We start from the raw sequence: 6,000 nt of genomic DNA on the forward strand, positions 1-6,000 counted from the left end.
CTATTCCGTGACTGTCAGGTCTTTTAAAAGTAGTAAATCAGCAACAACAATAAGACACATTTTGAAAAAAAAAAAAAAAAAAAAGAGGATGATCCTGAAATTGCTTTGGATTAAACAGGCTGAATGTCAGTCCCAGTTGTATGGTTAATATTGTTGTATGTTTGTATACTCATATACATATATACACATGCATTTATGCCTCCTTTCCCTCACATTAGTGAAAGTTTTCTTGATGCTGAATTAACTATAGAAATCAAAGGAACCCATAATCCCAAATGGCTTGCATTTAAAGGCATCTCCTTGAACAGACTTCAAGGAAACAACTTGGACCTAGGTGGAGAAGATTAGGATTATTGTTATCTCAAGTTTTAAAGTAAATTCCCTGTATTTTGCGATCCAAATACTTCTGAAGCTGTTCACATGTTGAATTTAATTAATTGGCATTCAGAGAGAAGGATTTTTTAAAAATTCATATTTAGATACAACATCAATCAGTTTCACTTTTCTGTGGTAAATTTCATGTGTGTGTGTGTGTGTGTGTGTGTGTGCTCTTTTGCTGAATGAAGAGGGAAGAAGACAGAAACAAGCCATGAGGTTTTAGCAGGCTAATTGATAAAGATTGACTTGATTTGAAGCCTTCCACAACTTGCCCGCAGGAAAATATAGGGTTGTTACTAATCACATCTGCATACAAACACATACATCCATCTTTTTTTTTTTTGTAAAACAGTTCTATCACTCTTTCAATGAATGCTAAACCTGTATTTATAATGTATCCCCATAACACTTAACCAGTGGTTCAGACAACACCATCCAGCCTTCTGCAAGCAGATTCCTCTGTAGGATGCAGATGTTCCATCTCACTCCATCATCTCACCATCATCTCTCCAGCAACCCAAGTCAAGTGGCCATGGAAAATAATACTGAATAGCCATGAGGGAGGAGGTAAGCCTGTAGCAATCTAAAATCATAAATGAAAACTATGCAGATTCTTGACTTTGCTCATGTGCCAGCCACAACATCAATGAGATATTTTAGATCATTCATATGGCAAGACTTGTGCCAGCATTAAAAAGAAAAAAAATGGAAAAAAGGACTATTTATAAATGAGAACATTGAAGAATAAACTTAGGATAACTATGTAGTAGGCTGAGGACAAGACAATGTGACTTCATGAGTTTATACCTTTCAGTTACAGATGTATTTTCAGCAGGATATGAGCTTGAACCCAAAGCAGACCATTTCAACTACCTGCCCAAATATTAATGCTCTTCTGAAAGGCCAAAGAGTGGGGGCCACCCTCACCTCTGGAGCAAGTTGTTCCATAGGCCAGGAGCATCAACAGAGAAGCTCTTTTCCTAAATCCTGCCAATCAAAATTACTTAACTGATAGAGTCCATAACATATCCTCCCTGCCTGACTAGGTGGGATGGGTCATTATCCAGAATGATAGGGTTCAGTGACAATTTCTTAAGAAGAAGGCACACCAGTGCCTCTTTAATGGTGCTGTACATACTTCTTCCCTCAAGGATGAATTAACCATGATTAGATCTCATCCACATGTCAAGACCGCCTAGGTAGTCTTGACCAGACAAGAAGATCTCAGCAGGAGCATGCAGCAGATAGCATCTCTACTGGGTCCATCAATCATTGGGGGGGGGGGCAAAATGATCAAATAGGTGCTATCACCCCCCTGCTGAAGGGGAGAGCATAAGAGAATCTCAAAGTCACCAGGACCACATTGCCACTGCCACTTCACAAGAAAACCGTATCCAGTGTGTGGCCACTGTTTCAAATCAGGCCATGAATGTCCTGGAATAGACCTATCTCCAATATGTTGGCCATGAATTCCTGAGATGCTTCTGAGGTCTACCCTAGGGATGGCAAATTAAAATTTCCCAAGACCGTTAGCCTGGAGAATTCCATGGTCAATGCCGAGAGGACATCCAACAGCTCAGGCAATCCGTTGAGGATCCCCTCAAGAAGATTGCCACACAGCTTGAAGGTGGGTACAGTAGCAACAAGCCCAACTGGTGCCATGTGCCTTTTTCCAGAAACATGATCTCAAAACAGGCAACTTGTATAGCAACATCTCTGAAAACCAACAGAGACTCCCAAGTGATGACTGCTAGCCCTGTCGTGGAGTCTTAATTAGTGCCATACCCTAAATCCAGGCAGGCACATTTCAGAAAGTGGTACCGTACTTCAGGTCCCAGCCAGGTCTCAATAATACATGCCAGATTAACGTGCTCCTCACTAATGCGATCACAAATAAGAGAAGCTTTATTATTAACAGACTAGCAGCCATCCTTGAGAACCCCACACCTTGCATCCATTCCCAAACCACCATCCTGCTAGCACAGGGGTCTTCAAACTTGGCCCTTTTATGACTTGTGGACTTCAATTCCCAAAATTCCTTAGCCAGGCATGCTGGGAGGAATTCTGGGATTTGAAGTCCACAAGTCATAAAAGGGCCAAGTTAGAAGACCCCTGTGCTAGCACAACAGACTCCTGGTAACACACACTGTTGAGGCATAGTTGAATTAGACCCAAACTCAGAATCATTTCTAATAATTTTTATTGCTTTTAAAATAATAACAAAAAAGAAAAAAGAAACCAAAAATACCTAATAAAAATAGATAACAAATGTTTAAAAATGAGAGAAAAAAATACAATGCAAAAAATGTAAAATGTGATAAGCTGTTATAGTAAGTGGTTACAATATAATTTTCTAATGCAAACATACATTATTCATTTCAATATACTTAGATAACTATCATTATGTTTTTAACATACTCTGTTTTGTAGAAACGAGTTCCCTATTTCATTATATTTATCTATACAAAGTTTATGTCTATAAGTAGCAAGACTATGTTATAAGTAGCAAGTGTAATCAGGTCTTCAATCATTGAATAAATGAGGCTACATTTCTATTTCTCCAATGCTGCAATATCAATCTTTTAGCTAAACTAAAGTACAAAGAATCCATTTATGTCAAGTTCCATGTACTTAGTGTGTAATTCAAGAGAATATTATCCTCTGAAAAATTGAGCTTTTGTCACACAGACACATTAATATAGTCCATTATTTTATTCCAAACTTATTAAGTATAGGACACTGTAACAACATATGTTTTATGGAAACATTGTCTTTCTTACGGTACATCTCAAACAAAAGACTGTCCTGGACAATCCTTTTCTATACAGACATAATGGAGTCCAATAAATTCCAAATATATATATTTTTAAGGTCCATTGACACTTGCTACAGAAGTTAAGAATTCTTCCATTGCCTAGGCCAAGGGTAGGCAACCTTGGCTCTTTTATGACTTGTGGATTCAGGAATTCTGGGAGTTCAAGTCCACGAGTCATAAAAGAACCAAGGTTGCCTACCCCTGGCCTAGGCATTATAATAACCTCTAATTCAGAATCATTTTAACATTACTTGAAAACATGAGAAGTAACTGTTTGCCTCAAGCTATATGCAGTTTCTCATCATGGAAGAATAATAGTTGTGTCTGTGCAAAAGATTAGGAAGGGGACTGTCTCCTAGAAGTGCCTAAGATTTAACATATTTTAATGGGAATTAAACAAGAAATACTTGGCAGCTAGTAATACATAGCTGATCTTAAAAGACTAAGCAGAGTCTAACCAGATTAGTATTTTGATGGAACGTTGCCAAAAACTTATAGTCTAGAGAGACAATTGGTTGATTGGAGAAGGTGACGACAGATCTCTTCTCTGTTCCAACTTTACTTTGATTTTTCTACTGTGAAGTTTGTAAAACTAAGAATTTTATGAATATAGCGACAATGTTGTTAAGTTTTTAAGCTTTGGGGAGAAGGTTTCTATCACCTTACCACTTTATGAAAAGGCTAGTACATATCTTACCAAATTGCGGGACTAAACGAGTTTTGAGAAATTGAATCATACAGCCAGTAATAATTGTAGTTCATCTACAAAACCTTTTGATTAACTTCTATATATATCTCCACACTAGATTCTAAGAAGGATGTTATACATTCATATCTGAAGAGATATTAATACCTGCACCTCTTAAGGGAGGTGACCTTGACATAAATATGCAGGAACTGTTACATAGGCAAAAAGGACTGATATCTTTTTAAGTCCTGGGAAAGAAAATAGGCAAATGGCCCCTGATTCACTTAGGATTTAAGAAGAAGTAGAGCACAATCAGACTTGCAAGATTCTGTTATTATAGCTTTTCTCAATAAAGTATAGTTCTACTCTTCTTATGGAGTTGATTTTCTTTGAAGTTGTTTTGCTTCTCATCCAAGAAGCTTCTTCAGCTCTGACTGGATGGTGGGGAATGGAAGGATTTATACTCCTTGCAGACAGCTGGTCATTTGCATTCTTTTAGAGAGTCGTTGAGGCCACTGGAGGTTTATCTGCATCCTTGGGGGTCAGCTGAATAGTGTAAATGGGTGTGGAGCCTTCTTGGAACTGTTGAAAGGACTGTGTTGTAGACTGGAGATAGATGTTGTTGTATCCTTCCCCCTCTGTTGAGAGACATAGATTTTGACATAGATAACCATCTTCAAAGAAAAACAAGACAGTCCAGTTGTCTAGTGAAAAAGCATCTTTGGGACAACTCTGACCTGGATGATTGAGTATCTCCATAGCCATTTAGTGAACTTGACAATACTGTGCTTAAGAATCAGGTTGTCTGCTGTTAGAAACAAAAGACTTGAAATTGATTATGTGACAGTTCCAAATGACATGAGATGGTGCAAGTCAAGGGTGAGCAATTAATTTTCCCAAAGGGCCACATGAGAAACTAGAATTGTTGTGGAGAGCCAAATCAAGGTAACCTGATTTGATATCCTCAAATTCTGTCATCTCAACTCCTCAGGTTGCTACAGGTGAAGGGCGAGTTCTGTGCAGGTGCAGAAAAAGTGCTTTCTCACCTTGCCCTCCAGTGACTGCCAGATGACTGAAGGAATGCAGGACCACTACTGAGAGCTGGACCTGGCTCCGCTTCTTCTCTTACCCCTTGAGGTGTGCTTATTTACAACTGATTTCTAATTTCTGATTGACCTCATATTGAATGGACAGCCGAAGGGTTGTAAAATGCCCAGACCTGATACAAACTCAATTAAATCCTTGGATTCATTCTTCACTAAGTCAATTGCATTTAGTTCTCACTGAAAACATTATAGTTTTAAAATGCTTTTAGCTATCTTACCTCTGAGCTCTTTTCAGCATAGGGCCAGATATAGTTGGTGTACAGTAGGTCTTATACAGTAACTATTTCATACAAGCCATGGCATGTAACCTACTCACGGATCTGAGTGTGCTACTCTGTTCAGTATTTGTTCTCCTTCTTAGTATTCCCAAAAGCCAATATAACTAAGCATGAGTGTTGCTCAGGCAAATGCTTGTTTAATAGCATCTACAATTGCCATCAACTGGTTCTAGCCAGACTTGCATTTGGCTCACACAGAAATAATTTGCATTTTGGATGAACAAAGTTAGATTTCATGGCATGACTTTGTGCATAAGACCAAACTTGTACCCCCCTCAACCCATAGATGTAGTAACATGTTCCATTTGATAATGTAGAGGCTTTTATACAAAGTTCTTCATGTAAGCAACAGCATTTTGGAGACTCTGCTTAGGATCATTGCTATATGTTAGCAAGCAAATCTGATCAAAAAAATTGTCCTGCTTGGCATCCAGTCTAGAATAAATTGGCTGCCAGGACAAATTTTGGGTGCCTCATTACAACAATTCTAGGCTGTGGAAAAAAATAGAGGTTTATGATCAATATATACTGTAATATAGTTCTGCAATTTTACTAACTTGATCTTTTTGTTCTTTAAATTCCAATTCCCACCTTGACACATTTGAAACCACAAAGCACAAATGCAATGAAGCAACCAACAAGTTATAAAACAGAATATTAAATTGATCAAGGTAGAATGGCCTCATGATGCATGTGACTATTAAAATGGTATGCTGCCCTTTTCTGAAATAAGTA

The sequence above is a fragment of the Crotalus tigris genome, unplaced genomic scaffold (assembly GCF_016545835.1).
Source record: "Crotalus tigris isolate CLP2741 ecotype Arizona unplaced genomic scaffold, ASM1654583v1 scf7180000019730.1053431, whole genome shotgun sequence".
Taxonomy (NCBI): Eukaryota; Metazoa; Chordata; class Lepidosauria; order Squamata; family Viperidae; genus Crotalus; species Crotalus tigris.